Here is a 26,832-nt window from a genome sequence, read left to right on the forward strand (position 1 = left end):
CCACACTGCTGGTGCAAAGGCATGGTGGTTAGCAATGCTGTGCTGTGTGAGAGCTGCTTTGTTAGTGGAAGGATGAAGAGCAGGGAGCAGTGGAATGGGGCTGGAGGGCTTGGCAGGGGCATAATCAGGGTGTTTCACAGTAGGCAGGTGGGCTTCATCCAAGAGGCCAGTAGTGTTACACAATATAATCGTAGGTGGTTCACAGAAGAATATTTTTATGTCGATAGGTATATGTTTATTCTTTTTTTCTTTTTTGAGACAGAGTCTCGCTCTGTTGCCCAGGCTGGAGTGCTGTGGTGCAATCTTGGCTCACTGCAAGCTCTGCCTCCTGGGTTCATGCCATTCTCCTGCCTCAGACTCCCGAGTAGCTGGGACTACAGGCGCCCGCCACCAGGCCTGGTTAATTTTTTTGTGTTGTTAGTAGAGATGGGTTTTCACTGCATTAGCCAGGATGGTCTCGATCTCCTGTCCTCAAGATCCACCCGCCCCAGCCTCCCAAAGTGCTGGGATTGCAGGCATGAGCCACCATGCCCAGCCGGTATATGTTTATTCTTATGTGTATTTTAAAAATAATTAGTGAGCCGGGCGCAGTGGCTCAAGCCTGTAATCCCAGCACTTTGGGAGGCCGAGACGGGCGGATCACGAGGTCAGGAGATCAAGACCATCCTGGCTAACATGGTGAAACCCCATCTCTACTAAAAATTACAAAAAACTAGCCGGGCGCGGTGGCGGGCACCTGTAGTCCCAGCTACTCGGAAGGCTGAGGCAGGAGAATGGCCTGAACCCGGGAGGCAGAGGTTGCAGTGAGCTGAGATCTGGCCACTGCACTCCAGCCTGGGCGACAGAGCGAGACTCCATCTCAAAAAATAAAAAATAAAAAAATAATTAGTGAGCAGAACACAAAAAACACTAGTCATAAAGAGAAAGATTGGTAATTTGAATTTATTAAAATGAAGAACTAATCAAAAGATACCATTAAGAGAGAAAAAAGGCAAACCATAGAAAGGGAGACTATATTTGCAATCCACATGTTCAACAACGAGCCCTTGTCAAAAATACATACAGGCTGGTGGCTCATGCCTATAATCCCAGCACTTTGGGAGGCTGAGGCAGAAGGATCACTTGAGCACAGGAGTTGAAGACCAGCCTAGGCAACATAGGGAGACTCTCATTTCTCCAAAAACAACTTTTTTTTGTTGTTTTGTTTTGTTTTGAGACAGAGTCTTGCTCTGTCACCCAGGCTGGAGTGCAATGGCGCAATCTCAGCTCACTGCAACCTTCGCCTCCCAGGTTCAAGCAATTCTCCTGCCTCAGCCTCCCAAGTAGCTGGGACTACAAGTGCCCACCACCATGCCTGGCTAAATTTTGTATTTTTAGTAGAGATGGGTTTCACCAAGTTGGCCAGGCTGGTCTTGAACTCCTGACCTCAGATGATGTGTCCACCTTGGCCTCCCAAAGTCCTGGTATTACAGGCATGAGCCACTGCGCCCAGCCCAAAAATTTTTTTAAAAAGTACCTGGGTGTGGTGGCAGGCACCTGTAGTTCCAGCTACTCATAGGCTGATGTGGGAGGATCACTTGAGCCCGGGAGGTCAAGATTGCCGTGAGCTATGATTGCACCACCACACTCTAGCCTAAGCAACTGAGTGAGATTCTATATTAAAAACAAAAACAAAAACAAAAAACAAAAAACGTACATACACCTACACACCCACACATTTATGTGGGAGATTGGAGAAGACACGGTGTGTAATTTGTGGCAAGCCCCAGCAGGATCACTGGAACAAGGGGTTCTGGAACAAGCCCATGCCATCTGGAGAATCACCCTTGGAAAAATACATGCATACACCACAATACTACAAATCAATAAGGAAAAAAGACAACTAAATTAAGGGCAAGAAACATGAACAAGCACTTCACAGAAAACATGAACAAGCACTTCACATCCAATTGACTGATAAACCTAAAAAGTCTTTCAACCTCATTAGTCATTAGGGAAATACAAATTAAAACCACAATGAAATACCACTTTACACTAATGAGAATGACTAAAATTAAAATAACTGATGACATCAAGTGTTATTGAGGATACCAAACAACCGGAATGCACATTCAGTGTTCTGGAGGGGGTAAATTGGTATAGTCATCTTGGAAAACTATTTGGCAGTGTCTAGTAAAATTAAACAAACATAATCTATGACCCAGCAATTTAACTCTTAGGTGTTTACGTCCAGAAATGCATAAATGAGTATAATAAAAGACACCAACAAGAATGTTTATAGCAGCACTATTCATAACAGATACAACATGGAAACAACCTAAATGTCCATCGCTGGTGGATGGAATAAACAGATTGGGATGTGATTATACAATGGACTACTATATATCAATGAGAAAAGTAAACTGTTGCTACATGTAATAAGATGGATGCATTTCACAAACATAATGTTGAGGGAAAGAAACCAAACATAAAATAATACACATGGTAGAATTCATTTTGTTTATATGAAAAGCTCAAAAGCAGGTAAAGAATCTATTCATGTTCACAGCAGTATTATTTACACTAAGCAAAAGGTGGAAGCGACCCAAGTGTCCATTGATGAATGTATGGATAAACAAAATATGGCATATAGATGCAGTGGAATTTTTTTTTTATTATTATTATTTTAGAGACATAGTTTTGCTCTTGTTTCCCAGGCTGGAGTGCAATGACGCCATCTCGGCTCACTGCAACCTCCATCTCCTGGGTTTAAACCATTCTCCTGCCTCACCTTCCTAAATAGCTGGGATTACAGGCATGCGCCACCACACCTGGATAATTTTGTATTTTTAGTAGAGATGGGGTTTCACCATGTTGGCCAGGCTGGTCTCAAACTCCTGACCTCAAGTGATTCGCCCACATCAAGCTCCCAAAGTGCTAGGATTTTGGGCGTGAGCCACTGTGCCCGGCAAGATGCAGTGGAATATTATTCGGCCTTGAAAAGGAAGCAAATCCTGTCACATGCCATATCATGGCTGAAACTTAAGGATATTAGGCTATGTAAAATAAGCCAGTCACAGAAAGATGCATACTGTATGATTCCACTTATATGAAGTACTTTGAGAAGTCAGATTTACCGACACAGAAAGTAGAATGGTAGGTCAGGCACGGTGGCTCACGCCTGTAATCCCAGCACTTTGGGAAGCTGAGGCGGGCCAATCACGAGGTCAGGAGTTCAAGACCAGCCTGGCCAACAAAGTGAAACCCCATCTGTACTAAAAATACAAAAATTAGCTGGGCATGGTGGTGCGCACCTGTAGTCCCAGCTACTCAGGAGGCTAAGGCAGGAGAATCACTTGAACCCAGGAGGTGGAGGTCCCAGTGAGCCGAGATCCTGCCACTGCACTCCAGCCTGGGAGACAGAATAAGACTCTGTCTCAAAAAAAAAAAAAAAAAAAAAAAAAAAAAGAGAAAGAAAAGAAAAGAAAAGAAAAAAGAAAGTAGGATGGTAGTTGGTAAAGGCTTGGGAGAAAGATAATGGGGATTTGTTTAATGGGTACAGCGTCTAAGTTTTGCAAGATGAAGAGTTTTGGAGATTAGTTGCACAACAATGTGAATGTGCTTAACACTGCTGCACTGCACACTTAAAACTGGCTCACATGGTAAGTTTTATGTTATGTGTGTTTGACCACAGTTAAAAATTTAAAAAGCAGGTAAATGAGTCTATGGTGATAGAAGACGGATAGTGGTTACCTTGGGGAGAGAGATTGAGAAGAGGAATAAATGGGGGTTCTGTGATACAGAAAATTTCTACTTTTTGAGCTGGGTGAGTTCACCAAGTTGTATACTAGGATTTATGTTCCTTCATGTCTGTATGTCATTAAGAGACACATGGTGATGTGTTGCCCAGATCACCTTCAAGGAAGGACCTGCTGCCTAGCTGCAGAGAGAGGGCAGCAGACAATACCAGCTTTCAGTTCCTTCAGAGCCTGCCTCAGCTGCAGGGCTGCCTCACCTGAGGTCATGCTCTTCCTGGGGTAGCCCACATCTGGTGACTGAGCAAGGTGGAGGTATAAAGGTCCAGACATCAGGGCTTTTCTAGAGTGACCTGCTGATCGGCTGAGCTTGGTCGAGCCTGCAGCACAGGTTGACTTTCCCTCTGCCCAGTCCTGCTTTCTCTTCCTTCCTTTCACAGGTATGGATCCTTAATAAACATTTTGCGTCCCAAACTATCTCAGCATCTCCTTCTTGAGAATCTGGTCTTCCACAGCTGCTGCCAAAGTAGATGAGAAAGGAGATGGTAAGATGGGGTTTGGAACTGGATCACCACCCATCTGGCGATGAGGATCCCATTAGTGGAGGTGGGCAGAGCACAGACAAATGGCAGCAAATTGGGAGAATGTACCAGTAGAACTGGATACTCTAAGGACACAATGTGCCAGGTACTTGAGATTATGGAGGGAGTAGTAGCTATGAGGATGATGGAATTGGTGGCTATTGCCAAGCTCCATGGATGTGCTACAGGATAATAAACAACTTAGGGCCAGTAACAGGCTATTAAAATCCAGGTTATGGGGCCAGGTGCAATGGCTCATGCCTGTAATCCCAGCACTTTGGGAGGCCAAGGGGGGCAGATCACCTGAGGTCAGGAGTTTGAGACCAGCCTGGCTAACATGGTGAAACTCCATCTCTACTAAACATACAAAAATTAGTCAGGCGTAGTGGCACATGCCTGTAGTCCCAGCTACTTGAGAGGCTGAGGCAGGAGAATTGCTTGAACCTGGAAGGCAAAGGTTACAGTGAGCCGAGATTGCGCCACTGCACTTCAGTCTGGGCAACAAAGCAAGACCATCTCAAATAAATAAATAAATAAATCCAGGTTATGAAAAGGAAAAGGCCTCTTTGGTTTATATAAATAAGTCAACATCTCTTGCAGTGAAAGGGTGGAGAAAAGCAAGGACTAAGCCTAAGACTTAATAATCTAAGCAACTGACCAGGCATGGTGGCCCACACCTGTAATCCCAGCACTTTGGGAGGCTGAGGCGGGCAGATCACCAGGTCAGGAGTTCAAGGCCAGCCTGGTTAACATAGTGAAACCCCGTCTCTACTAAAAATACAAAAAATTAGCCGGGCATGGTGACGGGCGCCTGTAATCCCAACTACTTGGGAGGCTGAGGCAGGAGAATCACTTGAACCCGGGAGGGAGGCAGAGGTTACAGTGAGTGGAGATCGTGCCACTGCACTACAGCCCAGGGGACAGTGCGAGACTCCGTCTAAAAAATAAATAAATAAGAATAATCTGAGCTACTGACTTCAGAGACAGTTAAATGTCCAAATAAGGCACATCTCTTATGCTAAAGTCAAAGTCCTGGTTGGAAAAGCTTGGGACCCTGACACATGGAATGGCGATATCAGAGTGGATGCTCCTAAAGATTTTTTTTTTGAGACAGAGTCTCGCTCTGTCTCCCAGGCTGGAGTACAGTGGCGCGAAGTTGACTCACTGCAGTCTCTGCCTCCAGGATTCAAGCGACTCTCCTGCCTCAGTCTCCCAAGTAGCTGGGACTACAGGCATGCGCCACCATGCCCGGCAAGTTTTTTTTTTTTTTTTTTGTATTTTTAGTAGAGATGGGGTTTCGCCGTGTTGGCCAGGTTGGTCTCGAACTCCTGACCATAAGTGATCCACTCGCCTCGGCCTCTCCTGAAGATTTTGACTCCACAAATTCCTCTGAATCTTCTGAGCCTACAGAATTGGCCCACTCCTCCCTATGAAGAGTTGCCACTCTCTCCCTGCTGAGAAACAATGCAGTGCCTTTCTCCACAAAGCAACAGCTCCCCCGCAGAATCTGCCCCCACATCCCCTCCTAGCCTATACTAGGTTAGCTGCAGCATAACCCAGCTGGAGAGGTGCTGGGTATGATGGGGTGGAAAGGGACTATATGCCGCAGAAATAGCAAGACCTAGCCAGCATGTATTGTGAGGAGCCAGGGAGATACATGTGGAACTGGATTTTGAGAGTGCTTGATGAAGGAGAAGGAATATAAAATTGGATAGGGAAGAGTTTATTGACTTGGGAATCCCTCTTTTTCCCTTTCTTTTCTTTTCTTTTCTTTCAAGATGGAGTCTCACCCTATCAGGCTGGAGTGCAATGGTGCAACATGTTGGCCAAGCTGGTCTCGAACTCCTGACCTTGTGATCCACCCGTCTCGGCCTCCCAAAGTGCTGGGATTTCAGGTGTGAGCCACTGTGCCGAGTGGGAATCTCTGTTTCAAAATACAAGATTTAAAATCCTGGCAAGGACAATAGGAGATGGTACAATCTTACCACCAGGATGGATCCTAGAAGCATGGAAAAAGTGATGACCCATACCAAAGAAAGCTTAAATGCTGAAACTGCTATGGCAGATAATGATGGTAGATTTAAAACACTCAGGGAAATGGGTGTGCCAGAATGGATAGACTGTAGGTAACCAGAGGATCTGCTAGCTAATTATGCCTCATGAGAAGGACCAGAGAACACGTTTCCATCCGTTTTCTGTTGCTATCACTGCATACCACAGACTGGGTAGTTTATAAGAAGTTTACTTAGCTCGGCCGGGCACGGTGGCTCAAGCCTGTAATCCCAGCACTTTGGGAGGCCGAGACGGGCGGATCACGAGGTCAGGAGATTGAGACCATCCTGGCTAACACGGTGAAACCCCGTATCTACTAAAAAAAATACAAAAAACTAGCCGGGCGAGGTGGCGGGCGCCTGTAGTCCCAGCTACTCGGGAGGCTGAGGCAGGAGAATGGCGTAAACCCGGGAGGCGGAGCTTGCAGTGAGCTGAGATCCGGCCACTGCACTCCAGCCTGGGCGACAGAGCAAGACTCTGTCTCAAAAAGAAAATAAATAAATAAAGAAGTTTACTTAGCTTATGGTTCTGGAGGCTGGGAAGCCCAAGAGCCTGATGTCAGGATCTGGTGAGATCCTTCTTGCTGTGTCATAACATGGCAGAGAACATCACATGGTGAGAGGGCAACCGAAAGATTCTGGTTACCCTTGCTTGCTTTTATAACAAAGCCATTCCCATGATAGAGCTTGCTTTTATAACAAAAAAGCAAAAAAAAACAAAGCTTGCTTTTATTACAAAGCCATTTCCTTGATAACGAACCTACTCCCATGATAATGACATTACTCCATTCTAGAGGACGGAACTCTCATTACTCCATATATTCATTTATGAGGGCAGAATAATTAAGTTTCTAACACACAGATTTTTAGGGGCCACATGCAAACCATAACAACACATTATTTTTCAAGACCATAAAGAATTTGCTGCCCAGCATGGTGGCTCATACCTGTAATCCTAGCACTTTGGAAGGCCGAGGTGGGTGGATCACTTGAGGTTGAGGCAGGAGAATCACTTGAACCTGGGAGGCGGAGGTTGCAGTGAGTCAAAATTTTGCCATTGCACTACAGCCTGGGTGACAGAGCCAGACTCTGTCTCAAAACAAACAAACAAACAAACTATATATATATATATACACACACACATTAGCTGGGTGTAGTGGCAGGTGCCTGTAATCCCAGCTATTCGGGAGGCTGAGGTTCGAGAATTGCTTGAACCAAGATCGTGCCACTGCACTCCAGCCTGGGTGACAGAGCAAGACTCTGACCAGAAAAAAAAAAAAGAAAGTAAAGAAATAATTTGCTGGTGAGAGGTTCACCAGAATCTCTAAAAAGATAAGTACTCACTCTCTTCTGTAGGCTAGGATTGATAATAGAAAAGACTAGTACAAAACCTGACTTACTGATAGCAATGAGGATAATTGGACACTGAAACAAACAAACAAAAGGCCAGATGGCAGTGCTTAATTTCCGAAAGTCAGTCAATGGCAATTATCATCATGGCTGGTGAGGTTTGAGTGGCAGCCAGGAGGACCTGGCCAACGAAGAGTTATGGAGATGACTAATAGAGCAAAATGTCCCCAGGGGCAAATTAGATGGGCAGTTGTTAAGGGTACTACTCAGCTTGTACTAGCAGAAGAAACTACGGAAAGATGACTAGAAGACTGAAGGCCATAGCCCAAGAAAAATTCATAATCCCTTTCCCAGTGTCTAGACTAGAGCCAGCTTCAGACTTGGAATCCCATGATTAAAGAGGTGGCTAGGTCCCTAGGAGGAAGGACCCTCAATACTATAAAAAGAACATGTGATAATGATCCCGTCAGTTCTTTCTCAAAGAGACCAATGGCCATTTATTTGGGTAACTGTGCACCTGGGAAAGAAAAATACCTAGACATATCAAGGTCTGTTGGATGTACATTCTGTGTTGACAATGATGCTGGAGGCCTGAAGCACCATCATAACCTCTCCTTGTTAGAGTGCGGGAAGCACATGGGGCCAGGTTGTAAGTGAAATCCTGTCTTGGGCCTGGCTTACAGTACATCCATTGGGTCCTTGGAGCCACTCAGTGGTCATTTCCCAGTCTCTGAGTTTATAACCAGGATAGGTTTACTCCTGGGGGTCAAGAAAGGAAAGTGTTGAGAGTAGGTACAGCAGAAATTAGTTCCATCCTTAGGCTATAAAGGATACAGGGATGTTGGTTTCTATCATATATCTGTTTAATTAATCATTCTTGACCCTATAGAAACCGAATGAATCCTGGAAGGTGACTGTAGACTACCATGAGTTCAACCAAGTACTATAGCCCCAATTATAGCCATTATGTAAGATGTAGTGTCTTTGCTAGAGCAGATTACTTTGGCCTCAGGAACATATTACACAACCACTGATTTAGCAAATGTGTTCTTTTCTATCCTAATCAGAAAAAGAAAAAGAGTCAGAAAAAAGTTTGCATTTACGTGGAATGGGCAACAATATACATGTGAGGTTTTCCTCCCAGGGCTATGTCTCCCACTGTATGTAAAATACAGTCTAAAGAGATTTGGACCATCTCAGCCTTGTCCAACCCACCACCTACAGGCTGCATGTGGCCCAGGAGAGCTTTGAAACTTTCTTAAAACATTATTATTATTTTTTGAGACAGAGTCTTGCTCTGTCACCCAGGCTGGAGTGCAGTAGTGCAATCTCAGCTCACTGTAACTTCCGCCTCCCGGCTTCAAGCGATTCTCCTGCTTCAGCCTCCCGAGTAGCTGGGATTACAGGTGCCGGTCACCACACCCCGCTAACTTCTGTATTTTTAGTAGAGAGGGGGTTTTGCAATGTTGGCCAGGCCAGTCTTAAACTCCTGACCTCAAGTGATCTGCTCACTTCGGCCTCCCAAAGTGCTGGGATTACAGGCGTGAGCCACTGTGCGCGCCTAGCCTTTTTTGTGATTTATTTTTTGGCTCATCAGCTATTGTTCACGTTAGTGTATTTTATGTGTGGCCCAAGACAATTCTTCTTCCAATGTGGCCCAGGGAAGCCAAAAGATTGTACACCCCTGAACTATCAGGGCATACTTTTAGAGTTTCATGCTGATTCACTGCATTGATGACAATATGTTAATGAACCAGATGAACAAGAGATGGATAATACACTGAAGGCCTTGGTAAGACACAGGCACTTCAGAGGGCACTCTGTAAAGATTCAGGGACCTTCTACATCCATAAAATTTTTATTTTTTATTTTTTTGAGATGGAGCCTTGCTCTGTCGCCCAGGCTGGAGTGCAGTGGCACGATCTCACTCACTGCAAGCTCCGCCTCAGCCTCCCGAGTAGCTGGCATTACAGGCACCTGTCACCATGCCCCGCTAATTTTAATATTTTTAGTAGGGTTTTGCTGTGTTGGCCAGGCTGGTCTCAAACTCCTGACCTCAGGCGATCTGCTCACCTCAGCCTCCCAAAGTGCTGAGATTATAGGCATGAGCCACCGTGCCAAGCCCCAACATCCCTAAAATTTTTAGGAGTCCAGTTGTCAGGGATATGTTGGGATATCCTCTTCAAAGTAAAAGACAATTATTGCATCTTAAGCCTTCTCCCACAAAAAAGGAAGCACAATACCTGGTGGATCTCTTCAGATTCTAGAGTCAGCATATTTTACACCTAAGGACACTGCTCTAGTCTATATACCAGGTGTCATGAAAGGCTGGCAGCTTTGAGCAAGGCCTAAAGCAGGCCCAGAGCATGACAGAGCTTTGCAGTAGATACAGGCTACAGTGTAAACAGTCCTACTCCTGGGACAATACAATTCAGCATACCCTATGGTGCTGCAGATTATCAGAAGTGGGAGAAGATGCTGTGTATAAGTTGTGTCAAGCTTTGAAAGTGGCCTTGGGGCTCTGGAGCAAGACCCTGCCATCTGCAGTGAAGATTTAAACACCCTGTTGAAAAATAACTCTGGGCCGGGCGCGGTGGCACACGCCTGTAATCCCAGCACTTTGGGAGGCCGAGGTGGGTGGATCACTTGAGGTCAGCAGTTCGAGACCAGCCTGGCCAACATGGCAAAACCCCGTCTGTATTAAAAATACAAAAATTAGCAGGGCGTGGTGGTGTGCACCTGTGCTCCAAGCTACTCAGGAGACTGAGGCAGGAGAATCGCTTGAACCCGGGAGGAGGAGGTTGCAGTGAGCCGAGATCGCGTCAGGGCACTGTAGGCTGTGTGACAGAGCGAGACTCTGTCTCACACACAAAACACCACAAAAAAACAACTCTAGTATGCTACTGGGCCTTAGTAGAAACAAAATGGCAGACCATGACCAAATGACTACACAGCTGGAATTTCCCATTATGGTTTGAGTTCTCTCAGAACAGCCAATTCATAAGGTCAGCAGTGTGCAGCAACACTCTATCATAATAGTGATGTGATATGGGCCAGGTGTGGTGGCTCACGCCTGTAATCCCACCACTTTGGGAGGCTGAGGTGGGCGGATCACTTGAGTTCAGGAGTTTGAGACCAGACTGGCCAACATGGTGAAACCCTTTCTCTACTAGAAATACAAAAATTAGCTGAGTGTCATGGTGCACGCTTGTAATCCCAGCTACTTGGGAGACTGAGCGGGGAGGATCAGGTGAAGGTTGCAGTGAGCCAAGAGGGTGCGACTGCACTCCAGCCTGGGAAGACAGAGCGAGATTCTGTCTCAAAAAAAAAAAAAAAAAATCGATGCAATATGTCTAGTATCAGTCACAAGTAGGACCAGAAGACCTGGGAAAGCTGCATGAGCAGGTAGCCCAGACTCCTATGGTCCCTACCACTGTAGAACCAATTACTCTCTCTCAATTCATGCCTTTGACTTTATGAGGAATCTTATATGAAGGAGCTGAAGCAGGAGAAAAAAGCCTGTGCTTTTCTACAGTAGGTCAGCTTAGTATACAGGTGCAGGAAACAAGTGGCAATGGACAGCATTACTCTGAGATAGTCTTGAAAGACAATGATGAAGGGGAATTCTCCCCGGAGCAGAACTTTGAGAGGTGCACCTGGTGATCCACTTTGTATTGAAAGAAAAGTGACCTTAAACTAGAATATACATATGTAGATTAATGGGCAGTAGCAAATATCCTGACTGACTGGTCAGGAGCCTGGAAGGAAAAATATTGGCAGATTAGAGACAAAGAGATCTGGGGTAGAGCCACGTGAATGGACATATGGGAGTGGGACTGAAGTTTAAAGATCTTTGTGTCACATGTTAATGCCCACCAGAGGACATCTGCTAAGAAGGCTTTACATACCAAAAAGACAAAAATGACCCAGCCAATTGACCTTAGCCAGCCTCTGTTCCCTGCCACTCCAGCACTAATGGCACATGAATGAAGCAGCCACAGTGGCAGAGATGAGGCTACCCATGGATCAACAATGTGGACTCCCAAAGCTATGGTGGCTCACGCCTGTAATCCCAGCACTTTGGGAGGCCAAGGTGGGCGGATCACCTGAGGTCAAGAGTTCGAGACCAACTTGACCAACATGGTGAAACCTTGTCTCCACTAAAAATACAAAAATTAGCCGGGCATGGTGGCGGGTGCCTGTAATCCCAGCTACTCCAGAGGCGGAGGCAGGAGAATCTCTTGAACCCAGAAGGCGGAGGTTGCAGTGAGCTGAGATTGTGCCATTGCACTCCAGCCTGGGTGACAGAGCGAGACTCCATCTTTAAACAAAACAAAACAAAACAAAAAAGTGGATTCCCACTCACCAAGGCTGATCTAGTTACTGCCTCAGCCAAATGTCCAGCTTTCCACTAATAAAGACCAACTCAGAGCTCTGGATATGGTACCATTTCTTGAGGAAACCAACTGGCCAGTTGGTGGAAATTTGACCACATGAACCCCTTCCCTCCTGGAAAGTCTAGAGGTTCGTTTTCATAGGAATAGGTACATATTCCAGGTATAGGTTTTGCCTTTCCTGCCCACTGGGTCTCAGCCACCCCCACTAACCAAGGGTTTATGGAGTGTTTTTTTTTTTTTCTTACCTTGAGCCATTTAAGAGTATGTTGCCAAAAGCAAGCCCTGTTGCCCACAAGAATACTTTACTGTATGTATTTCCTACAAACAGCAACATTTCCTTACATAAGTATAATACAACCATCCAAACTAGGACATTGACAAGGATGTTTTACTACAGTCGCATCCATGTACTCCACTCAAGTTTCACCAATTGTCCCAATAATGTCCTTGCAAAAGAATCCAACCCAGGATCAAAACATTGCTTTTAGTCTTCTTTAGTCCGGAATAGTTCCTCAGTCTTTCCTTTACTTTCATGACCACTTTTGAAGATAATAGGCCAGTTATTGTATAGAATGTCCCTTGATCTGGGTTTGTCTGATGTATCCTCTTGTCTACATTCAACATGGTGAAGAGATTTAGATCAAATGAAAACCATGGGCTGGGTGCGGTGGCTCATGCCTGTAATCCCAGCACTTTGGGAGGCCAAGGTGGGCACATCACTTGAGGTCAGGAGTTCGAGACCAGCCTGGCCAACATGGTGAAACCCCATCTCTACTAAAAATACAAAAATTAGCCAGGTGTGGTGGCATGTGCCTGTATTCCCAGCTACTCAGAAGGCTGAGGTAGAATTGCTTGATCTCAGGAGGCAGAGATTGCAGTGAGCTGAGATTGTGCTGCTGTACTCCAGTCTGGATGACAGAGCCAGACTCTATCTCAAAAAAAAAAAAAAAAAAAGAAAGAAAAGAAAAGAAAAAAAAAACCACGAATCCACCCCCAATACCTTCAATTCCAGTCTAATGCCACAGGGTTTATTCTAGTTTCCTCATTACTATATTCTTTCATTTTAAATAGAAACTTTGCTCCCATTATTCTGAAAAGATTTACTTATTTGATCAATCTCTTGTCCTGCCCCTCCGTGAACCATTTCCTTACCTAGCTTGGACTCTGACATTCTCAGCTGGGCAGCTACAGTCACTACCCCTACTTTCCTATGGAAACTCTCCTCATGCTTGGGGTCCAGCACCCCATTCTTACCATCACCAATCCCCCTCTCCACACCACGGACTCCCTCTGCATTCCGTTGGTCTTTCATACTCTAAGCCCAGTTATGAAATGGGACTTTTTACAACCAAAAGATTAGGAATGTGCGCTATAAATTGTGACTCTGATGAAATCAGTCACATGTCTTCGTATAGGCATGAGGACCAAATTAACTATATTCTGAACTTAGTTGGGGTTCTAAAAGGACCTGCTGGACACGCATGGTGGGTCACACCTGTAGTCCCAGCACTTTGGAAGACTGAGGTAGGCGGATCACTTGAGCCCAGGAGTTCGAGAATAGCCTGGGACAACATGGCAAAACTCCGTCTCTATAGAAAATACAAATAATTAGCCGGGCGTGGTGGCACAGACCTGTCTCAGCTACTTGGGAGGCTGAGGTAGGAAGATCGTTTGAGCCAGGGAGGTTGAGGCTGTGATGAAGCATGATTGCGCCACTGTACTCCAGGCCAGGTGACTGAGTAAGACCCTGTTTCAAAAATATAAATGTAAGTATAAATGTAAATAAATGAATAAGTAAAAGTACCTGCTATGTTTTAGTATTTAAAATACTTGGAACTTATTTTTATATGATATAAAATAGAGGTCCAATTATTTTCCTGATAGATAATATCATAATCATTTATTATATAATCCATCCATTTCCCACTGAATTAAAATTGCACTGTTCACATTTTATGTTCTTAAAAACAGATATCTATTCCTGGATTCTCTTTTCTATTCCACTGGTTTATTTGTCTATGCCCAGGCCAATATTATATTGATGCTATTGTGGTATCTTTATAGTGTCTTCTGAGATCTACTAAGCCAAGTGCACCCTTAGTGTACTTCTTCCTACATTTATTGGCTATTTCTAAGTACTTTATTCTTTCCAAATAAATTGTCAGATAATTTAATCCAATTAAAAAGAAACCTGTTGGATACTACAACAGTTGCGTTGTTCAGCAGATTGAATCATGAAGAGATGTATACCATCTGTCTGATGTATCTGGGGTGGTTGGGAAAAAAAAAAAACTGTTGGGATTATATTGGAATTTTTTTCTTTTTTTTCTTTGCCCCAGCTGCTGGGATATAATAGGAATTTTATGAATTTTATATAAATTTGTAGAGTTGTCCTTTTTGTGATAGTGTCTTGATATTCAAGAAAGAAACAATGAAGGTCATACAATGCCTGCTCATTATTCAGTTCTTGATTCATTTATTTCCCCCAACATATATATTTGAGCACTACTACAGGCTAGGCACTATTCTAGATCCTGGGGATTCAACTAGGAACAAAACAAAGTTTCTACTTTTTTGAAAAAGCAGAAAGTAAGGGGAGACAGGTAATAAATATAAATACACACACACATATATATGTAAATAAATATGTAATATGTCAGATGGTATTAAATACTATGGCAAAAAATGAATCCAGCTAAAGGGGATATAGTGTGCTGGGAGGAGGGTTTTTTTTTATTTAGTGCAAAAGATGATGTGGTGATATTTGACACAGATATGAAGGACATGAAGGAGTCACCTGTGCATTCCCAGATGGGAGAGACAGCAAACACAGAGGTGGGAGTGTGCTTGGTGTGTTATGCGGCAGAGGAAGAGCAGGCAGCCCGGCATGGCTACAGCAGGGTGAGTAGCCGGGAGAGGGGCAGGAGGTGGAGACAGAAAGGTAGCTGGGAGGTGCCATACTGAGTATAGCCATGGAGACCACTGAGTACTGTGGCTAAATAACTCAGGGAGAAGGGAAATTACCCTGAATTTTGAGCAGAGGAGTGACATGATCTAATGATCTTAACAAATCATTCTGGTGGACAGGAGGGGAAGTAGGGAGACCAGTCAGGGCTCTGGCTTTGTCTTGCCTGAGATGGGGGTGGCTGGGAGGAGGGTGGGGGCATAGGGGGTGAGAGATGGGGGATTCTGATCTGCCTGGCTTGCGTGCCACTGCAGGCCACCAGAGGGCACTACACATATGTCCTTGGTGAGGATGAGCTGTGACAGCCAGTCCTTCCCTCACCCTCCCCAAATGACAGATTGTGATACCTCCTTATGCAGTAACCACCCTACCCACTTTGCTACTAGAATTTATATTCTGGTCCAGAATATGACATGCCTATACTCAAAAGACGAACCGTGGTAGTACAAGCACCATCTGAGTCTCCGTGATTGCAGTCATCTAATGCCACAGTCTTCCTTTGTTTCCAGGACCCTCCTATCTCTCCATGAACCTCTCCCGTACACTTACCTGCATCAACTGAGTGCATTAATGTAGCTGGAAAAACAGGTTTGTTGAATGTGACTGGGAGTTCCTTTCTTTGCCAAGTTTCCTTGTCTTATGGGAACACTGCCTTTTAAAACCTGTAGTGCTGAATGAAAAGAGTGTTTTTAGACCAGGCGCGGTGGCTCATGCCTGCAATCCCAGCACTTTGGGAGGCAGAGGCGGGTGGATTGCTTGAGCCCAGGAGTTCGAGGCAAGTCTAAGAAACATAGCAAGAGGCTGTCTCTACAAAAATTAGCCGGGCGTGGTGGTGTGTACCTGTAGTCCTAGCTACTCAGGAAGCTGAAGTGGGAGGATCACTTGAGCCCAGGAGGTTGGGGTTGCAGTGAGTCAAGATTGCACCACTGCACTCCAGCCTAAGTAACAGAGCAAGACCCCGTCTCTACAAAAATACAAAAATTATCCAGGCATGATGGCGGGTGCCTGTAATCCCAGCTACTCCAGAGGCTATGGTGGGAGAATTGCTTGAACCTGGGAGGTGGAGGTTGCAGTGAGCCAAGATCACACCATTGCACTCCAGCCTGGGTGACAGAGCGAGACTCCATCTCAAAAAAAAAAAAAAAGAAAAAAAAAAGATACGCACATGTGGTTACTGTGTGCTGTATTGGACAGGGCAGGCTTATAGTGTGTGGAAGAATGTCTTATCATCTCCCCAGTATTCATGCTTCTCTTTCTTTCATTATAGAACTCCTCCTCCAAGTTTAACAATGCACATGAATATCCAGCTTGAGACACCATTTACCAACCTCTCTCAGTTAGGTGTGGCCATATGTGTTTGTTTGCTATTGCAGTGTGACAAATGACCACAGACTTAGCAGCTTAAAACAACACCCACTTATTATCTCAGAGTTCTATAGGTCAGAAGTCTGGGCTTGCCTGGGTTCTCTGCTCAGGGTCCCAAAAGGCTGATACCAAGGTGTCCATGGACTGGGCTCTTGTCCGGAGGCTCTGGGGAAGAATCTGCTTCTAGACTCATTCAGTTTGGCAGAAACCAGTTCCTTGTGGCTGTACATCTGAGATCCTGATTCCTAACGGGCTGTGAGCAGCAGGGGCTGCTCTCTGTTCCCAGAGGCTGCCGGGACACTTCATGTGGTCCCTACATCTTTCATTTTCTTTCTTTTTTTTTTTTTTTTGAGACAGAGTCTCACTCTGCCACCAAGGCTGGAGTGCAGTGATGCTATCTTGGCTCACTGCAACCTCTGCCTCCTGGGTTCAAGTGATTATCCTGTCTCAGCCTCCCAAGTAGCTGGGATTACAGGTGCACACCACCACACCTGGTTAATTTTTGTATTTTTAGTAGAGACGGGGTTTCACCATGTTGGCCAGGATGGTCTCGAACTCCTGACCTCAAGTGGTCTGCCCTCCTTGACCTTCCAAAGTGTTGAGATTACAGGCGTGAGCCACTGCACCTGGCCGGTCCCCTAAATCTTCAAGGCAGCCTTGGTGCAGTGTCTTTCTCATGCTTGGAATCTCTCTCTGATGGTTAATTTTTGGTATCAACTTGACTGGATTAAGGAAAACCTAGAAACCTACTAAAGCATTTTTTTGAGTGTCTCTGTGTTTCCAGAGGCAAAAAAGGTGTTTCCAGAGGCAAAAACTGGGGAAAAATGAATGTGCCAATCTACCTGCTGGAGCTGGGATACACTCTTCCTCTGCTGTCTTCTCGGCCTTTGGATTCCAGGACTTACATCAGTAGCCCTGAGTTGTCAGGCCTTTAGGCTTGGCCTGAGAATTACATCCTTGGCCTCCCTGGTTCTGAGGCCTTTAGACTTGGATTGAGCCATGCTACCAGCATCCCAGTGTCTCCAGCCTGCATATGGCTCACTGTGGGACTTTTCACATACCATAATCACACGAGCCAATTCCTCTAATAAATCCCCTCTCAGCCAGGTGCACTGGCTCACATTTTTTTGTTTCCCAGTTCATGTGAAAGTTATATTGACACTATGCTGTAGTCTGTTACGTGTGCAATAGCATTCATCATGTCTGAAAAAAAAAAACACAGCACACACCTTAATTAAAAAATACTTTCTGGCTGGGTGTGGTGGCTCATGCCTGTAATCTTAGCACTTTGGGAGGCGGACACAGGAGAATCATTTGAGCCCAGGAGTTCAAGAACAGCCTGGGGAACCTAGTGAGACTCCATCTCTTTAAAAAAAAATACCCTTTTTATCTATCTATCTATCTGTCTGTCTGTCTATCTACCTACATATCCATCCTTCCTGTTGGTTCTGTCTCGCTGGAGAACCCTGATTAATACACTGTCTGTCTTCCCCTCTGCCCAGCAGCCAGAAAAACTGTGATTTTCAAGGGCTTGTGATTAGATTACACCCACCTGGATAATCCTTTTGCTTTATAACAGAACATGAGCTCATGTTGATTTCTACCTACCCTCAAAGAGGAAGAAAGAAATTATACCAGGGCAAGGATCACAGGAGAATTCTTAGAATTCTGCCTCCTATGCCATGTGATTAAATTCTAGTCAACAAGAAGTTAATGGCAACTCTGTTCTTACAGTTGCACAAGTCAAAATACTGGGTGTCCTCCTTGACCTCTCACTTCTCGCACCTCACTGGTCAGTCAGCAAATTCTGTCAGCTCTGCCTGCAAAACACATTCAGCATTCAAGCACTTCCCATGCCCTCCTATTTCCCAGTGCTGGGCAGGTTTCCATCATCTCTCACGTGGATTAGTGTAACTTCCTAGCTGGCTTTCTCCCCAGCATTCTGTTCTTTTCTCTTTTTTTTTTTTTTGAGATGGAGTCTCACTCTGGTTGCCCAGGCCAGAGTGCAATGGCGTAATCTTGGCTCACCGCAACCTCTGCCTCCCAGGTTCAAGCGATTCTCCTGCCTCAGCTTCTCGAGCAGCTGGGATTACAGGCATGCACCACCCATGCCCAGCTAATTTTTGTATTTTTACTAGAGACAGGGGTTTCTCCATATTGGTCAGGCTGGTCTCGAACTCCTGTCCTCAGGTAATCCACCCACCTCAGCCTCCCAAAGTGCTGGGATTACAGGCATGAGCCACCATGCCCGGCCATTCTGTTCTTAATACAGCAACCAGAGTGATCCTGGTTTGGCATATGCCAAGCCATGTCCCTTAGCACTCTTCAGTGGGTCTCTATCTCATAATAAAGACCAACATCCTTAATATGGACCACATGATTCTACTTTGGTCTCCATATAGGTTTGTGACCTCAAAATCCTATCACTCTTCTGGCTGGGCGTGGCGGTTCACCCCTGTAATCCCAGCACTTTGGGAGGCAAGGTGGGCGGATCACTTGAGGTCGGGAGTTCCAGACCAGCCTGTCCAACATGGCAAAACCCTGCCTCTACTAAAAATACAAAAATTAGCTGGCACAGTGGCACATACCTGTAATTCCATGAATTTGGGAGGCTGAGGTGGGCAGATCACTTGAGGTCAGGAATTCGAGACGAGCCTCACCAACATGGTGAAACCCTGTTTCTACCAAAAATACAAAAACTGGCTGGGCGTGGTGGTATGTGCCTGTAGTCCCAGCTAGCTACTCAAGAGGCTAAGGCATGAGAACCACTTGAACCCGGGAGGCGGAGGTTGCAGTGAGCCGAGATCTCGCCACTGCACTCCAGCCTGGCGACACAGCAAGACTCTGTCTCAAAAAAAAAAAAAAAAAAAAAAAAAAATCCTATCACTCTTCTCCTCCTTCCCTTCACTGTAGCCTCATAAGACTCCTTGCTGTTCTTTAACATGTCAAAAAGTGCTTTAGGTCTTTGGTACTTGCTATTCTCTTTGCCTAGAGTATTCTTCCCCAAGATATCTACATGGCTAGCTCTCATTTCCTTCATGTCTTAATTCAAAAGTTGCCTTTCAGCCAGGCAAGGTGGAGCATGCCTGTAATCCCAGTACTTTGGGAGGCTGAGGTGGGAGGATTGCTTGAGGCCAAGAGTTCAAGACCAGCCTAAGGAACATAGTGAGACCTTTTTTGGCTCTACAGAAAATAAAATAAATAACCAGCTTGGTGGCACATTTCTGTAGTCTCAGCTACTTGGGAGGCTGAGACAGAGGTTACCTTGAGCTCAGGAGTTTGAGGTTGTAGTGAGTTATGATCATGCCACTATGCTCCAGCCTAGGTGACAGAGTAAGACCCTGTCTCTAAAAAAAATAAAAATAACAAATAAGCCAGGAGCGGCAGCTCACACCTGTAATCCCAGCACTTTGGGAGGCCAAGGTAGGCGGATCACTTGAGGGCAGGAGTTCGAGACCAGCCTGGCCAACAGGGTGAAACCCCGTCTCTACCAAAAAAAATAGCTGGGTGTGGTGGTGTGTGCCTGTAGACCCAGCTACTCAGGAGGCCGAGGCACGAGAATCCCTTGAACTTGGGAAGCAGAGGTTGGAGTGAGCCGAGATCATGCCACTATACTCCATCCTGGGCAACAGAGCGAGACTCCTTCTCAAAATAAACAAAATTCAGCTGGGCGCAGTGGCTCATGCCTGTAATCCCAGCACTTTGAGAGGCTGAGGCGGGTGGATCACCTGAGGTCAGGAGTTTGAGGCCAGCCTGACCAACATGGTGAAACTCATCTCTACTAAAAATACAAAATTAGCTGGGTGTGGTGGGGGGCACCTGTAATCCCAGCTTCTCCCGGGGGCTGAGGCAGGAGAGTCAACTGAACCTGGGAGGTGGAGGTTGCAGTGAGCTGACACTGTGCCACTGCACTCTAACCTGGGCGACAGCAAGACTCAGTCTCGAAGAAAATAAAAAATTCAGGCCAGGCACAGTGGTTCATGCGTAGCAGGACGAGCTGCAGACAAAACTCCTCAGACACCGGATTAAAGAAGGAAGTGGTTTATTTGGCCAGGAGCATCGGCTGACTTGTGTCTTAAGAGCCGAGCTCCCTGAAAAAGAAATTCTTGGCCTTTTTAAAGGTTTACAACTTTAAGGGGTCCGTGTGAAAGGGTTGTGATAAATCAAGCAAGCATGGGAAATCAGCTAACAGAACAAAAAGTTTTACAATGCTTTTTTTCATACAGTGTCTGGAATTTACAGATTACACAAGTAGTTTAGGTCAGGAGTTGACGTTATTATTATTACTTGTTTTAACTCCTAGGGCCAGGTGGTGGTGCCAAGGTTGTCTGGCTATTTATCTTACTTTTTTTTTTTTTTTTTTTCCAACTTTTTGCTTTGTCTCTTTCCTCCAAGATGGGGGGAGGAGGGCAGCAGGAGTAGAAGTGGTCTCCTTCCTTAATGCCAGTAATCCCAGTGAGGCTGAGGTGGGCAAATCATTTCAGCCCAAGGAGTTTGAGACCAGCTTGGGCAGCTGGGCAACAATGGGGAAATCCCCATCTCTAAAAAATACAAAAATTAGCCCAGTGTGGGGCATGTGCCTGTAATTCCAGCTACTTGGGAGGCTGAGGTGGGGAAGTTGAGGCTGCATGAGCTGTGATAGCACCACTACATTCCAGCCTGGGTGACAGAGTGAGACCCCGTCTCTGAAACACAACAAAAATTTACCTTTCTAGTGAGGTAAATTTACCTTCCTTCTCGTGGCTACACCACTTCATATTCTCCTACCCTGCTTTAGTGTTTTGCACCTTAGTACTTTTCACTGTGCAACAAACTAAAGTTTTTTTTTGTTGTTGTTGTTGAGACAGAGCTCTGCTCTGTCACCCAGGCTGGAGGGCAATGGCATGATCTCAGCTCACTGCAACCTCCGCCTCCCAGGTTCAAGCGATTCTCCTGCCACAGCCTCCTGGGTAGCTGGGATTACAAGCACGTACCAACACGCCCAGCTAATTTTTGTATTTTTAGTAGAGACAGGGTTTCACCATGTTGACCAGGCTGGTCTTGAACTCCTCACCTCAAATGATCCATCCACCTCACCCTCCTGGCCCACACTACAGATTTTAATTTCGCATCTTGTTTATCTCTCCCACCAAAATGTAATCCATTAGCACAGAGATTCTCTCCCATTCCCTCCCTCTCCTCTTCTTTTGTTCATTACTGTATCAACTTGGCATGTGGTAGGCACTCACAAATGTTTGTTGAATTAATAATACGGTGAGAGGGAGATGATGAGAGTCAAAGCATTCTTTTTGGCCGGGTGCAGTGGCTCACACCTGTAATCCCAGCACTTTTAGAGGCTGAGGCGGGTGGATCACCTGAGGTCAGGAGTTGGAGACCAGCCTGGCCAACATGATGAAACCCTGTCTCTACCAAAAAAAAAAAAAAATTAGCCAGGCGTGGTGGCGCATGCCTATACTCCCAGCTACTTGGGAGGCTGAAGCAGGAGAATCGCTTGAACCCGGGAGGCAGAGGTTGCAGTGAGCCAAGATCATGCCACTGCACTCCAAACTGGGCGACAGAGCAAGACTCCATCTCAAAAAAATTTTTTTTTTTTTTTTTTCAGTAAGAGACAGGATTCCAGGCTGAGGTGTAGTGACACTATCATAGCTCACTGCAGCCTTGAATTCCTGGGCTCAAGCCATCCTCTCGCTTCAGCCTCCCGAGTAGCTGACATTACAGATGCGTACCACCACACCCAGCTAATATTTTTATTTTTTGTAGAGACAAGGTCTTGCTATGTTGCCCAGGCTGGTCTCAAGGAGTCCTCCTGGCCTCAAGAGGTCCTCCTGTCTCAGCTTCCCAATGGGCTGGGATTACAGGCATGGGCCACCATGCCTGGCTGGGAGTTGGAACATTCTAAGATCTTTATACTGTTTGGGAGGGAGGTGGTGATACTGATTAACTGTAGAGTTTGTTAAGCTAAATGTGCATTCTGTGCTTTTAAGGGATACCACTGAGAGAACCGAAATGGAACTGTGACTTCAATGTGGATGGGAAGGGAAGGGCAAAAAAGAAAATTTGATTAAGCCAATGGGAGGCAGGAATGAAGAAAAAGCAGCAAAGATAGAATAAAAAGAAAGCACAAAGCTTCCTGATTGTTGTGGAAAAATGGCAGATGCCTAAAATCCCTTCACAGTCCTTCAGAAACCATACAGATTGACAATGAAAGCAAATTAAATCACCCCATTCCTCACGGCATCACTAGGAGACAAGGCATACCTCAAATTTCAATTTACATGTAAATGGGGAGATAAATATCTGAAACCAGCAGAGCTAGGTCTAGAGCTCACTTCTGAACGGGAAAGTCAGGAGGGTTGTGTGGAAGGCAGCAGAGTGCAGCCAGGTCCTGGAGGTGGCGGCACACTGATAACATTGGCTAGAATTAGCCCCAGAGGACCCTATCCTGAGACTTGGTGGATCAGAAAACTGTCTACTGAGTAACTGAAAGAAACATTCGTGAATTAGCAATAGCAGAAACAACATTCTCTGATCACAAAATGCAATACAATGACAAATTAACAAAATTAGAAGCAAAAAGACTTTTCGAATTTTTTTTTTTTTTTTTTTTTTTTTTTTGAGATGGAGTCTCGTTCTGTCACCCAGGTTGGATGGAGTACAGTGGTGCGATTTCAGCTCACTGCAACCTCCGCCTCCCGGTTCAAGCAATTCTCAAGCTTCAGGCTCCCAAGTAGCTGGGATTACAGGTGCCTGCCACTATGTCCAGCTAATTTTTGTATTTTTAGTAGAGATGAAGTTTTGCCATGTTGGCCAGGCTGGTCTCGAACTCCTGACCTCAAGTGATCTGCCCCCCTTGGCCTCCCAAAGTGTGGGATTACAGGTGTGAGCCACCCTACCCGGCCTAGAAATTTTAAAGAACTAGATTAAGCAACTCTTGAATCAACAGGGTAATACAAACCAAAATTGCAGAATTTCATAAAATAACAATAATGAAAACACAGCTTATCTGAATCTATGAGGTACCGCTTACAGTTGTCAGGAAATGTATTACATCAAATACATATATCAGTAAAGGTAAACATCAACTAAAAAGTTAGGAAAAAAGCAAAGTAAACCAAGAGAAAGTAGAAGGTAGGAATGAATATAGACATAAATAGAAATTAATGAGTTAGGGCCGGGGGCAGTGGCTCACGCCTGTAATCCCAGCACTTTGAGAGGCTCAGGCAGGTGATCACTTTGAGCTCAGGAGTTCGAGACCAGCCTGGGCAACATGGTGAAACCGTGTCTCTACTAAAAATACAAAAATTAGCTAGGCACATGGTGGCACGTGCTTGTAATCCCAGCTACTCAGGAGGCTGAGGCAGGAGAATCACTTGAACCTGGGAGACAGAGGTTGCGTGAGCTGAGATTGCACCACTGTATTACAGCCTGGGCAACAGAGTGAGACTCCATCTCAAAAAAGAAAGGAATTAATGAGTTAGGAAACAGGAAAAATGGTGTTTGGAGCTGGAGATGGCATGGGCACTGGTAGAACTATTCTGGCTGTGGTGAGGAGGTGACCCCTGCCTGGTTCAGGAACTCCCAGCTCTCCCTGCACCCTCATTGGCTCCAGCCTTTGAAGCTTGTCTGCCTGCCTCACTCCTAGTTTCCTGTGTTTCCTCGTCCTCTGCCCCTGTCCACACCATTGAAGGCAGAATGGGGTGTTCACCTGTGCCAGCTGTCCACGGGCAGTACCAATGGGCAGAAGGCAGTTAGGTCTCTGATTCGCCTCTCTTGTTTCTCCATTCCACCTCCCCATCCTCCTCCATGAGAAGACTGGATGCCTGTGCTAATGCAGAGATTGAGAGACCCCAACATAAACCCTTGCTTGAAGGAATCTGATGCTTCTACCAGAGGAATGGATGAAAATGACCATGACAGGGAAACATGTTCCATTTATTTATTTATTTATTGGTGGTCTTGCTGTGGTGTCCAGGCTGGCCTCAAACTGCTGGACTCAAGGGATCCTCCTGCCTCAGCCTCCTGAGTAACTGTAATTATAGGCCACCACTTTGGGCTCTACTTCTTGGAATGCAAAAACTACCGAGAGTCTGGAATTCTATCATGGTCCAGAGAATACAGGATGGAGTGAAGCCATCTGTGTCCACAGCAGAGAGAGACATGAAATCTTGGGAAAATGGGAAAGAAGCCCTATTGAACGTTTGCATTAAAATTGTTTGTATAAATTGATGCCCGCATCAACATGGACAAATATAATCATTATGCTGAGTGAGAGAAAACAGACTCAAAGGGCTACATAATATATGATTTCATTTATGTGACATTCTGGAAAAGGTAAAACCTTAAAGTTACCAGCTACTGAAATTGGGGATGAAGAGTGCTGAAAAAGAGGCATGAGTTATAATTGAATATTGATTGTGGTAGCACTTATACTATAGTGTATATATGTCGAAAGTCATCATATTGTACAGTTAAAATGGGTAAATTTTATTGTATGGAAATTAGGCCTAAATAAAGTTTTTGTTTGTTTGTTTGTTTTTGAGAAAGGGTCTCACTCTGTCACCCAGGCTGGAGTGCAGTATCATGATCTCAGCTCACTGCAACATCCTCTGCCTGGGCTTAAGTGATTCTTGTGCCTCAGCCTCCCCAGGAGCTGGGACTACAGGTGTGAGCCACTACGCCTAGCTAATTTTTGTTATTTATTTCATTTCATTTCATTTCATTTCATTTTTTCTGAGACGGAGTCTCGCTCTGTCGCCCAGGCTGGAGTGCAGTGGCGCAATCTCAGCTCACTGCAAGCTCCGCCTCCCGGGTTCCGGCCATTCTCCTGCCTCAGCCTCCCGAGTAGCTGGGACTACAAGCACGTGCTAGTTTTTTGTATTTTTTTTGGGAGAATTTTTGTATTTTTAATAGAGACGAGGTTCCACCATGTTGCCAGCCTGGTCTTGAACTCCTGACCTCAGGTGATCCACCCACCTCAACCTCCCAAAGTGCCAGGATTACAGGTATGAACCACTGTGTCTGGCCATAAATTTGATTCTAAAACTAAAAAAAAAACTGTGTAACTTGACGCAAATAATTTACTTTTTTTCTCTTTTTCTTTTTTTTTTTTTTTTTTTGAGACAGAGTTTTGCTCTTATTGTGCAGGCTGGAGTGCAATGGTGAGATCTCAGCTCACTGCAACCTCTGCCTCCCGGGTTCAAGTGAGTCTCTTGCCTCAGCTTCCTAAGTAGCTGGGATTACAGATGCCCGCCACCATGCCCAGCTAATTTTTGCATTTTTAGTAGAGACGGGGTTTTGCTATGATGGCCAGGCTGGTCTCGAACTCCTGATATCTGGTGACTGACCTGCCTCAGCCTCCCAAAGTGCTGGAATTACAGGCATGAGCCACTGTGCCTGGCCAAGAACATTGTTTTAATGTCAACTGACAATAAAGTATCTATCTGAATCCTAAACCCAGCTCAGAAGATTTTAAGTCATATGACCTTGATTGTTAAATATGATTCCATTTGAATAAAAAGCGGATTGTTTCAAAAAAAAGAAAAAGAATATAAAAAACATAAATTAACTGAACTGCTGTTTCTTGGAGAAAACAGATCAGTCAAGTAGATGAACTGCTAGCTAACCTAATCAAGAACAAAAGGATATGTTCCCAACACAAAGAGATGGTATTTGAGGTGATGGATATCCCAGTTACCCAGATTTGAACATTACATATCGTATGCTTTTATGAAAATATCACATGTACTCCATAAATATGTATGACTATTATGTATTCATAATTTTTTTTAAAAAAAAGAACAAAAGAAAAAGGCATCAGTGTGCAAGATAAGAAATGACAAGGAGGACAACCACTGAAATAGAAGACAATTTACAAATCCTAAGACACTACTTATCTCAAGTCTAGACAAACACCTTTGAAAACCTCGGTTAAATAGATAATTTTCTACAAAAATATTATTTACCCGAATTGACCCTGGTAAATACAGAAAATTTAAATAAATTAACGAATTGCTCTTTAACAAGTCACAAGGCCCAGATGGATTCACAGGAGAATTTACTAAACCTTCACAGCTACTTAAAATGTTACAGAGCATAAAAAAAGAAAGCTTCTACTTATTTTTAAACGGCCACATGCATTTTAAAGAAACTAAGAGGAAAAAGTAGTTTTTAATGTGTATTTACATATTTATAAATTTGTCCTTACTTCACTCACTTTGTTTAAACAAGGTTAGGCACATATTAACCATTTCCGATGCTCATCAGTCTTTTCTGAAAATTCCAGTTTCCATCTGGTTCTGGCAAAGGGGTGCAAAGGAGAGATGGAGTAGCACCTACAACTGGAAGACAAAGCTTTTCCAGATAACCTTGGCAGTGTTTTGCTGGCCAGAG

General features: G+C 44.9%; 1 long non-coding RNA gene and 1 other non-coding gene across 2 annotated transcripts; both read left to right on the top strand.

The window, feature by feature from the left end:
* Positions 1 to 14,311: 14,311 nt before the first annotated feature.
* LOC111529719 lies at positions 14,312 to 14,381 on the top strand. The gene has a single exon (XR_002727512.1). It is a non-coding gene; the product is annotated as a small nucleolar RNA SNORD77 (small nucleolar RNA).
* Positions 14,382 to 14,993: 612 nt separating this feature from the next.
* Positions 14,994 to 24,855, top strand: LOC113220211. Its single transcript, XR_003307129.1, has 3 exons — positions 14,994 to 15,014; positions 15,588 to 15,666; positions 24,255 to 24,855. It is a non-coding gene; the product is annotated as an uncharacterized LOC113220211 (long non-coding RNA).
* The last annotated feature ends 1,977 nt before the right edge of the window (positions 24,856 to 26,832 follow it).

Source organism: Piliocolobus tephrosceles, chromosome 6 (assembly GCF_002776525.5).
Source record: "Piliocolobus tephrosceles isolate RC106 chromosome 6, ASM277652v3, whole genome shotgun sequence".
Lineage (NCBI taxonomy): Eukaryota > Metazoa > Chordata > Mammalia > Primates > Cercopithecidae > Piliocolobus > Piliocolobus tephrosceles.